We start from the raw sequence: 12,710 nt of genomic DNA on the forward strand, positions 1-12,710 counted from the left end.
TTAGCTGAATACTCTCAAGGTCCATTCACATTGCCACAAAATGCAAATCTTTATTTTTGTATGGTCCAGTAATACTCCATTGTGTATATGTTCCATATCTTTATCCATTCATCCATCAATGGACACTTAGGCTGTTTCCATAACTTGTCTCTTACAAATAATGCTTCAATTAACATAGGGGTTCACATATCTTTTTGAATTAGTATTTTTGTTTTCTTCAAATTAATACCCTGAAGTGTAAGAGTTGAATCGTATGGTTAATTTTTATGACAAAGTAGGCAAAACGATAGTCTCTTCAATAAATTGTGCTGGGAAAACTGGACAGCCACATGCAAAAGAATTAAACTAGACTGCTATCTTATACCAGACAAAAAAATATCCAAAATAGATTAAAGATTTGAATATAATACCCCCAACCAGAAAAACTCCTAGAAGAAAACATAGGGGATAAATTCCTTGACATTGCTCTTGGGAGATACATAGACGATATAGATATGGGTAGATAGATATATGTTCAGATATAGATTTAGATCTATAGATAGATATAGATACAGATGATACAGATATGGATAATCTGACTACAAAAGCAATGGTAATGAAAGCAAAATAAACAAGTGGGACTACCTCAAAATAAAATGTGTCTGCTCAGCAAAGGAAACCATCAATAAAATAAAAGTGCAACATATTGAATAGGAGAAGATATTTACAAATCATATATTCAATATGAGGGTAATAGCTAATACATATAAAGAACCCATACAGCTCAATAACAACAACAAATCTGAGGACTTTAATAGCCATTTTTCCAAAAATGACATACAGATGGCTAACAGACACATGAAAAGATGCTCAACATCACCCATCATCAGGAAAATGCAAATCAAAACCACAATGAGATATCACCTCACACCTATCAGAAAGACTGTTATCAAAAAGATGAAATAACAAGTATTGGCAAGATTATAAAGGGAACCTTCATGGACTCTTGGTGGGAATATAAACTGGTGTAGCCACTATGGGAAACAATATGGAGGATCCTCAAAAATACTTTAACAGGAATAAATTTGTTATTAAAAGGATATTTTCAGATAATACACTACTCTTATATTTTCTTAAATATACCATCTTCCTGAAGATAATCTTAGTAAATAGCATTCCCCTTGTCTACTTACGTTGCATTCTAAATTTGGGATAAAATTAAAATATAAGGCAACATATCCCAGGGCTGTAAACCTATTCAGGATAGAAATATAAAAATACATTTTTATAAATAAATATCAATTAATACTTATGTTGATCAATATGCTTCAATAATGGGTTAATTAATATAAATTATAGTTTACCCAGTGTTTAACTACATTACTAGTCTATATGAATTAAGGGAATTTATAGAAGAAAAGACTCAACAGAGGACTGAATGGAAAATTCATGGAATGTTATAATCATGAATGGTGGAGTGATTGAAAATGTGGCTGTTGAGCACCATTTTTTCCTCTAGAAACTTCCTCACTCCCCCTACCCTGCCCATCTGTCTCTATTATTAACTTTACATGGGGTAGTTTTTATAGGCAAATAACTACACAGGGTTTAAAGGTTTGAAATTATTTTGATTATTCTGTCAATCAACTTGCATAATTAATTTGATCTTAAATTTGAACTTTCTTTGAGTCTGTTTAATAAATGTCGTGGCACTTCCTAAATCTAGGACTTATGAAAAATAACTACTTAATAGTCCACTTATTATTTTCCTTTGAACCTTCCACTCAATATACTTCCCTTAATAACTGTAAAGACTTCTGGTATATACAAATATACCATTTAACAAAGAACATTCTGGCATGGATGGTTCTGATAACATAGCTTAGACAGTTTATTTATGCACATATATTGCTCTCACTTTTGTTCCTGCCATAAAATAAATGAAAGCAGAGTATGTGAACGTTTTTTAACACATCTTTTCTAATGTTCCTGCAACAGTTTCATATCTTATCTACCTTATATAATCTGAATCTTTACAGTGTATTATGATGTATCTAGATACACAATAAAAGCAGTAAATATAGAGCTTTCTAGTTTTAAAACCTTTAGAAAATTAGAGATATTAATTTTCGTCTGTTTTTCCCCTTAAAAACCCACAATATAATGTGAAAGATATAAAAAGAGGTTGATGTATTAGGTGGTTGTAACACTGCTGTCAGTGTCTCTCCATATCCCCTTAGTTTATCCTAACATTTATCCAACAACATTTACTTTTCCATCATTGGATATCTCATCATCGCTATGCGTAGGGTCTCAAATACTAACTCATGTGTATCATAGCCAAGACACTTCATATTCTCTAATCAACTAATTTTTTGGCCTTTGGGAAAGTTGATTTCTTTTTGAGCGAACAAAGAAAACAATGCTGTATGGTCATCCATTCTCTATATACAGGTTTGTCGGTAAATAAGAAGGTAAAAATACAGTGTAAAGCTTCAGTTCATCTAGTAGGACCTATGTAGTTCTAAAAAATTGAAACTTACGATATATACAGATATTTCATAAATTAAGTATTTTACTGGTGTTATGGTTAATCTACAAACCGGAAATCCATCGTGAGGTAATTGAGCTTTGATCTTATTAATTGATATCAGGTGATAATGGACTATCTTCAGATTTTACAAAAGAGCAAACATAGCTTAATTTAAAGGGAAACATTTTCCTCAGTACCCTCAACTGTGGCTATCATATGTAGGTTTCTTCCACAGCAAAACTCAAGACAGCTCCAACTGGATTTGCTGCCACTACTTTGTTGTCTCCATTCTTGTCCTAATTGGACTCAAGCCCAACTATTTCAGTGAAATTACCTTCAAATCCACCCACAGCTTCATTTTTACCAAATGCAATGGTCATTTCTTTGTCTTCCTTTCATTCAAATTTCAGCAACCCACAGTTGAGGGTACTTAAGAAAATGGTTCCCTTTAAATTATCAGTTAATCATAACTCCTTGAAACCCTTCTGTCCCTTGGGGGGGGGGGGCAAGATGGCAGAGTAGCATGGAAGTATTTTTGCCCCTCTCATCCCTGAAATGCAGCTAGATCAACACCAAGCCATCTTGCACACCTAGAAAACTGATCTGAGGATTAACATAACAATCTGCACAACTTGAATAACAGAACTTGGCAGAAAGGGAAAAAAATTTATTTTTCATTTTTATGAAAAATATTTTCTTTAATGTTTTCTAATATATTTTTACTTTTTTGTAATTTTTGAATGCTAGCTTACTTTCACCATTTTATTTTATTTAATTTATATTCATTTATGTTAATTTTCAAACGTTTTCCTTTTTTTCCCTTTGTTTTCTTTTCTTTTTTTCCCCTTGTTTCTCTATTCTATCAAGCTTCTTTCAACAATCAGACAAAAATAGAACTAGGATCTAGCTTCTTGTGTTTTTTCTGTTGTTTTTATTATTTATTTATCTATTTATTTTTATTTTATTTTATTATTTTTCTTCATCCGAAATGAAGAAATGAAGGGATTCATCCCAAAAGAAAGAACAGGAAGGAATGACAGCCAGGGACTTAAACAACACAAATACAAGCAAGATGTCTGAACCAGAATTTAGAATCACAATAATAAGAATACTAGCTGGGGCTGAAAAAAGCAGGGGATCTTATTCTGTGGAGATAAAAGAAGTAAAATCTAAACAAAATTAAAAATGCTATAACTGAGAGGCAATCTCAAGTGGATAACATGACATGGATGGATGAAACAGAGCAGTTAATCAGCGATACAAAGGAAAAACTTATGGAGAATAATGAAGCAGAAAAAAGGAGGGAAACTAAGGCAAAAGAGCATGAAATAAGAATTAGAGAACTCGGTGACTCATTAAAAATGAATAACATCCAACTCATTGGGGTCCCAGATGAAGAGAGAGAAAAAGTTGTAGAAGGTTTATATGAGCAAATAATAGCGGAAGTTTTTCCTAACCCGGGGAAAGACACAGACATCAAAATCCAGCAAGCACAAAGAACTCCCAACAGGTTCAACAAAAACCAAACATCAACAAAGCATATCATAGTCAAATTCACAAACTACTCAGACCAGGTTTGCAGCAGACCTATCCACATTTAAAAATGTTTTGAAATAAAGACTGTAACAAGAAATGAAGAAGGGCATTATGTCATAACTAAGGGATCTATCCAATTATAAACATAAGGGATCTAACAATTATAAACAGTTATGCTCCAAACATAGTAGCAACCAAATATATAAATCAATTAATCATAAACATCTAGAAACTCATTGATAACAATGCCATAATAGTAGGGTACTTCAACACCACACTTAAAGCAATGGGCAGATGATCTAAACACAAAATCAATAAGAAAACAATGGCTTTGAATGACACAGTGGACTGGATGGACTTAACAGATATATTCAGAACATTTCATCCTAAAGCAGCAGAATACACATTCTTCTTGAGTGCACATGGAACATTCTCTAGAATAGATCACATACTGGGACACAAATCAGCCTTCAACAAGTACAAAAAGATCAAGATCATACTGTGCATATTTTAGACAACAATGCTATGAAACTAGAAATCAACCACAAGAAAAAAATTTAGAAAGACAACAAATACTTGGAGATTAAAGAACATACTACTAAATAATGAATGGGCTAATAACCAAGAAGTTAAAGAGGAAATTAAAAAGTACATGGAAACAAATGAAAATGATAACACCACAGCCCCAAACCTCTGGGACGTAGCAAAGGTGGTCATAAAAAGGAAGTATACAGTGATCCAGGCCTTCCTAAAGAAGGAAGAAAGCTCTCAGATACACAACCTAACCCTATACCTTAAAGAGCTGGAAAAAGAATAGCAACTAAAACCCAAAAACCAACAGAAGACAGGAAATAATAAAGATTAGAGCACAAATCAATGCTATCGAAACCAAAACACAGTAGAACTGAACAATGAAACCAGGAGCTTGTTCTTTGAAAAAATTAACAAAATTGATAAACCCCTATCCAGTCTGAACAAAAAGAAAATGGAAAGGATCCAAATAAATTAAATCAGGAATGAAAGAGGAGAGATCACAACCAATACTGCAGAAATACAAACAATATTAAGAGAATATTATGAGCAATTATACACCAGTAAAATGGGCAATATGGAAGAAATGGACAAATTCCTAGAAACACATAAACTACCAAAACTGAAAAGAGAATTAATAGAAAATTTGAACTGACCCATAACCAGTAAAGAAATCGAATCAGTAATCAAAAATCTTCCAAAAAACAAGGGTCCAGGGCTGGATGGCTTTCCAAGGAAATTCTACCATCATTTAAAGAAGAGTTAACACCTATCATGTTGAAGCTGCTCCAAAAAATAGAAATTCAAGGAAAACTTCCAAACTCATTCTATGAAGCCAGCATTACCTTAATTCCAAAACCAGAAAAAGACCACATTAAAAAGGAGAACTACAGACCAATTTCCCTGATTAACGTGGATGCAAATATCCTCAACAAGATACCAGCCAACCAGATTCAACAATACATTAAAAGAATTATTCACCATGACCAACCGGGATATATACCTGGGATGCAGGGCTGGTTCAATATCCATGATTCATTAATGTGATTCATCACATCAATAAAAGAAAGGACAAGAACCACATGATCCTCTCAATAGATGCAGAGAAAGCATTTGGCAAAATACAGCATCCTTTCTGAGTAAAAGCCCTCAAGAAAGTAGGGATAGAAGGATCATACCTCAAGATCTTAAAAGCTATATATGAAAGACCCACTGGTAATATCATCCTCAGTGGGGAAAAACTGAGAGATTTTCCCCTAAGGTCAGGAACAAGACAGGGATGTCCACTCTCACCACTGTTATTCAAAAGAGTATGGAAGTCCTAGCCTCAGGAATCAGACAACATAAAGGAAAAAAAGGCATCCAAATCAGCTAGGAGGAAGTCAAACTTTTGCTCTCACAAACCACATGATACTCTATATGGTAAACCCAAATATTCCACCAAAATACTGCTAGAACCGATCCATGAATTCAGCAAAGTCACAAGATAGAAAATCAATGCACAGAAATTGGTTGCATTCTATACACCAATAATGAGACAACAGATTTATCAAAATAATAAAGGAAATAAGAATAATAATAAAGGAAAGCCCCATGATTCCAAGGGACAGAAGGGTTTCTTTCTTTTTTTTTAATTAATTAATTAATTAATTAATTATTTTTAAATTTCAGCCAAATTAGTAGGCATATAGTGCAATGATTTCAGGAGTAGATTCCAGTGATTCATCATCTATGTATAACACCCAATGTTTATCCCAACAAGTGTCTTCCTTAATGCTCCTTACTCATTTAGCCCACACCACCCACAACCCATCCAGCAACTCTCAGTTTGTTCTCTGTATTTAAGAATCTCTTATGTTTTGTCCCCCTCGTTTTTATATCATTTTTGCTTCCCTTCCCTTATGTTCATCTGTTTTGTATCTTAAATTCCACATGAGTGAAGACATATAATATTTGTCTTTATCTATTTTTACTTAGCATGATACCCTCTAGTTCCATCCACATAGTTGAAAATGGCAAGATTTCATTCTTTTGATCGCTGAGTAATACTCCATTGCGTGTGTGTGTGTGTGTGTATATATATATGTATATATATATATATATGTATATATATATATATACATATATATATATACCACATCTTCTTTAGCCACTCATCCATTGATGGACACCTGGGCTGTTTCCATACTTTGGCTATTGCCGATAGCACTGCTATAAAGTTGGGATGCACGTGCCCCTTTGAAACTGCACACTTGTATCCCTCAGATAAATATCTAGTAGTGCAATGGCTGGGTCATAGTGTAGTTCTATTTTTAATTCTTTGAGGAATCTCTATACTGTTTTCCAGAGTGGCTGCACCAGTTTGCATTCCTACCAGTGGTGCAAAAGAGATCCTGTATCTCTGCATCCTTGCCAACATCTGTTGTTGCCTGACTTGTTAATTTTAGTCATTCTGACTTGTGTGAGGTGGTATCTCATTGAGATTTTAATTTGTATTTTCCTGATTATGAGTGATGTTGAGTATTTTTTCATATGTTGGTTGGCCATCTGGATGTTCTTTGGAGAAGTGTCTATTCATGTATTTTGCCCATTTCTTCACTGGATTATTTGCTTTTTGGGTGTTGAGTTTGATAAGTTCTTTATAGGTTTTGGATACTAACCCTTTATCTAATAGGTCATTTGCAAGTATCTTCTCCCATTCCATTGGGAGCCTTTTAATTTTGCTGTTTGTTTCCTTTGCTGCACAGAAGTATTTTTTATCTTCATGAAGGCCCAATGGTTCATTTTTGCTTTTATTCCCCTTACTTCTGGAGATGTGAGTAAGAAGTTGCTGTGGCCAAGGCCAAAGAGGTTTTGCCTGTTTTCTCCTCTAGGATTTTGATGGCTTCCTGTCTTACGTTTAGGTCTTTCATTCACTTTGAGTTTATTTTGTGTATGGTGTAAGAAAGTGGTCCAGGTTCATTCTTCTGCATGTCGCTGTCCAGTATTCTCAATACCATTTGGTGAGGAGGCTGTCTTTTTCCCATTGGGTATTCTTTCCTGCTTTGTCAAAGATTAGTTGGCCATACGTTTGTGGGTCCATTTCTGGGTTCTCTTTTCTGTTCCATTGATCTATGTGTCTGTTTCTGGGTTAGTACCATACTATCTTGATGAGTACAGCTTTGTAATACAGCTTTAAGTCTGTAATTGCGATGCCTTTGGTTTTCTTTTTTAATATTACTTTGGCTATTTGGGGTCTTTTCTGTTCCATACGAATTTTGGAATTGTTTGTTCTCGCTCTGTGAAGAACACTGGTGTCACTCACATTTCACTAGAATTTTCTATGTCCTATTTTGGTTTCTCCTCCCTAGATGAACAAATACAGTGAAGTATTCTGGGGTTTGGTTCTTCATCCTGTCCTCTAATTCTTCTTTTATTCTCTGAGTGATTCCATCTAGTGACATAATTTTAAGTATCATTTGTATCTTCAGCTCTGATTTTGTTTAGGAACTCCCAATTGACCTGAGAAGGCTTCCCCTTCTCAGTAAAAGTCACCTAATTCCCCAGGTGCTCAGGGTAAATCCAGCATGTCACTCTTAATTGTTTGCTTTCTTTACTTACATCAAAAGCTTCAAAGCATCTATTTGGTTCTGACTCCAAAATACCTCTGGAATTGACTACTCTAGATACAACTTGAGTCCAAATGGCTACAACTATTATGTCCACATCCTGCAAACTTGGTGAATTTCTTGACACTATTCTGGTCTTTATAGACCATTCTCCAGCCAGTCTGCAACATAGCCATATAACTGTTTAAATCTGCTTATATTGTTCCCCTGCTTAAAATATTTATTGGCTTTTCTTTACAATTAAAATAGCATCCAACCTTTTCACAATGTCATGTACAGCCCTACATATGGGCTCTGCCTCCTAATTCCGTCTTTCTGCCCATTCTACCTTCACTATTCTTTTTTTTTTTTAATTATTTATTTATTCTTGAGAGAGAGTGGGGAGGGGCAGAGAGAGAGAGAGAAAGAGAGGGAGAGAATCCCAAGCAGGCTCCACACTGTCAGCATGGGAGCACATCTTGAGACTCAATCTCATGATCCTGAGGTCATGACCTACACTGAAACCGAGAGTCCAATGTTTAACCAACTGAGCCACCCAGGTACCCCTTCACTATTCTTTAGCCGGGTAGGACTTTTTATTCTGTCCCCAATAGCCAGAAAAAAAAGTATACATAATTGTCTACTTTCAAATATATATCTGATAAATGAGTGGAAGGACTTGAATAACGCATGTATTCTATTCAATTATTTATGTGATATGGGGCTGGTTGTTAGATCTCTTGAAACCATAGTTTTGTATTCTACAAATTAGCAGGAATATTTACTATCTTAAAAAGTTATGGTGGGATTTGTACTAATAATGTAAACATCTGTAATATAGAAGACACTTACTAGATCAAAAGTCATCTTTCATAATATTAGTAAGCCTATAATACTGACCCAGTGATTCTAATATTGGAAATCATCAATATGTCATATAATAAATGCAAAGACATTACAAATCTAAGTTGATTTCTGGGATACAGGTAGCTAAAATTTAGATATAGTAGATGGTCAAAATTGTTTAGGTGACAGTTGAAACAAAGTATATATTAACTTGTGTTAATAAAATGTTGGCTGTGGAACACACTGGCATGTAGTGCTGGGCAAAGACTACAACATTTCAGAGGCTTGAAATCCTCATCTGTGTGGTATAAATAATATTAGAATGCCCTCCCTCGATTATCATGAAGATTAAAATGGAAAATCCAGGAAAGATTTTAGTATAGTTCCCAACACATAGTAAAGATCTCATTTAGTTCAGATGATAATGGTCCTGACAACCAGTGAAACGAGAATGATTCAGTTTTTATCACCATTGCATGATATAAGTATAAATCGAATAAACATTACTCCCAACACCCTCAGGGAATCTATCTTAAGCTCAACCAAATGTTCAATTTCCCAAAACTACTCTACATCACACTCAGTATCAGTGAATTCAGAAGGTATAAACCTGTCTGCACGGTTATGGACAAACCATGTCCCTCCAAAATTCATCCATGGAAGCCCAAACCCCGCAATGGGACTGTATTTAGAGATAGGGCCTTTAAGGAAGTAATTAAGGTTAAATGAGGTCATAAGGGTAGGGTCCTACTCCAATAGGATTGGTGTCTTTATAAGATGACGAGATACCAGAGTTTACTTTCTGTGCAAACACAAAAGACCATGTGAGAACACAGCAAGAACACAGCCATCTGCAAGCTAGAAAGAAAGGCCTCATCAGAACCCAACCCTGATGGCACCTTGATCTTGAACTTCCACCCTTCAGAAATGTGAGGAAATACAAGTCTGTTGTTTAAGCTACCCAGTCAGTATATTCCAATATGGCAGCCTGAACAGACCAAGACAGACACCACTCCAGCCAGGAGAAAGGAGACAGCTGCACATCAGGCAGTTAGAATATAGGTGACAGACTTTAACAGACGCCTTACCAAAGAAGATACATAGATGGCAAATAAGCATATGAAAAGATATTCATACCATTTACATTAGAAAAAATGTAAATTAAAACAAGGAGATATTACTATAAATAACAGTCAAAATCCAGAACACTGACAACACCAAACGCTGGATAAGATGTGGAATAACAGAAACTCTTATTCATTGCTGGAGGAAATGCACAAATGGTACAGCCATTTTGGAACACAGTTTGGCGACTTCTTAAAAATTAAACATACTTTTATCATACGATCCAGAAATCATGCTCTGGTTTTACCCAAAGGAGTTCAGGACTTATATCTACATAAAAACCTGAATACAGACATTCGTAGCAGTTTTATTTACAACTGCCATAACTTGGAAACAATGGAGATGTCCTTCAGGAGGTAAATGGGTAAATAAACTATGCTACATCTAGACAATGGGACATCATTTAGCACTAAAAATAATGAGCTATTAAGCCATGAAAAGAACTAGAGGGAATTTATATGCATATTGGCTAAAAGAAGCCAATCTGAAAAGGCTACATACTGTATGATTCCAGCAATACAACATTTGAGAAAAGGCAGAACTATGGAGATAGTAAAAAGATCATGGTTGCCAGGAGTAAGGGATGAGAAAGGGAAGAATAAATAGACCAAGAACAGAAGATGTTTAGGAGAGTGAAACTATTTTCTTTAATATTGTAATGGTGGATACATGTCATTATGTATTTGTCAAAACTACAGAATGCACAACACCAAGCGTGAAGTGTAAGGTAAACTAGGGACTTTCAGTGATTATGATGTGTCAATGTAAGTTCGTCAAATGTAGCTTTTAACAAATATACCACTCTGGGAGGAAATGCTGATAATGGGGGGGGGGGTTATTCATGCATGGGGGCAGGAGACATATGAGAAATTTCTGTACCTTCCACTCAATTTTGCTGTGAACCTAAAATAGCTCTAAAAATAATCTATTTATATATCACAAAAAAAGTGCATTGCAAATATTTGTTTAATGAATTCATCATTGACACAGAGATGACTATTGAATAAAATGTCCAAAACTACCACAGACTAAATCTCTCATTAAATGCAACACAGCATTATCCAGAATATTCTTGTCTGAGAAAATGCTTACTACAATACAATATTTAACTATGTGATGACATCTATTAGCATAAGGTAAGTTACTATTGCTACTGACTTCACATAATTGCATGTAGATATTATTATCTTGTTTATTTTATATTCCTGGACTGTGACATGAGTCATTTACCATAGAGAAGAAATACAGATAAAAATCAAACCAGAACTTATAAAATCTACTTAAAATGAGTTAATTGTAGTAATCCAGCTATTCTACTCCCAAGAACTTAATCATAATGATAGAGTACTATAATTAAAATTAAAACAAAATGTTGTTTACCTAAGAACACTAGATTTTATTCCTATTTATCTTGCAAATAATCTCAAATGGGTGATATATCATTTAATCTATCACAGAATACTGCTGAATTGAAAAGATTAAATAAAAATTCCCCACTGCTGTTCAGTCTGTTGAACCCATAGTGCCATTTTCCTTCCCAATCACCCAGTTTAATCCTAAATTTACCTTCTTGTCACCTGTTCCTTCACAGAGATAGAGGAACAGAGTGAGATTAAATGAATGACTGAGAGAGGGAGAGGAGGAGAGAGGGAGGAGAGAGTAATCTGACTTTTATATGAAAGACACAACTACAAAATACAACAAAAAAGCAAATAAGATCTTGAATTTTCTCTCAGGAAAACAATTAGAGATGAATAAACCCAATAGCTCTGGACTAAATCTTTCCTTAGATGTTTCATTTACATAATGTCTTTACAATAAACCAACCACACCATGAAAGCAGCAGTATGTATGCCTATGGGAAATAAAATGCCATTTCTTTAAAAATACCCTCAAAATGAGTGATATGTGGGAAGAATACCCAACCTTTTGTTCTGCCAGCAGGACAAAACACTGCAAGATATAGAAACTCCAAAAATATACAGTGTCTTTTTCATTGAAAGTCCTTTTTTAAAGTCATGGATTTTAAATATAAAATAATTAAACTAGAGACCCTGGCTCGGTCTTGGTTTTGCTTGTTTGTTTGTTTGTTTGTTTGTTTGTTTTTGTTTTTTTGTCATTGCTGTTATTTTGTTTTTTGTTGGGTTTTTGTTGCTGTTGTTGTTTTTTTTTTTTTTCTCTGCCCCCAATACCTCAAAATTCCTTTTTCAATTTATGGTTATCTTCAACAATTGAATTTTGTAGATTTTATAGTAGATGTGTATTTCAACCCACATCTCAATTCAGCATTTCCTTAAGCATCTGTTTATTTAAGCATTCATGTATTTAAGATTACTTACATTAATACTTCACATTATATCATAACGATTTTCTGGTACCTTGTTAAAAGCCTACATGATACTAAAATGAAATATAAACAAAAATTACAAGACCAAGAAAGAGAAGCATTACAATAAAAATTAAGAAAATATTTCAAAAAAAGATACCATATATGCTGGATATACAATTGCTAAAGGTCAGATTGTAGTTTTGATAAAACTTTTTGCATATCAAAGCATAATAGAGAAAGGATC

The 12,710-nt window shown here is 34.3% G+C and overlaps 1 protein-coding gene across 3 annotated transcripts in view; it reads right to left on the reverse strand.

Annotated features, from left to right (window-relative positions):
* Positions 1-12,710, reverse strand: part of CDH12 (cadherin 12) — a 1,048,697-nt gene that overhangs the window by 736,581 nt on the left and 299,406 nt on the right. The window lies entirely within an intron of this gene.

This window comes from Panthera pardus, unplaced genomic scaffold (assembly GCF_024362965.1).
Source record: "Panthera pardus isolate Hobbes unplaced genomic scaffold, ASM2436296v1 HiC_scaffold_2, whole genome shotgun sequence".
Lineage (NCBI taxonomy): Eukaryota > Metazoa > Chordata > Mammalia > Carnivora > Felidae > Panthera > Panthera pardus.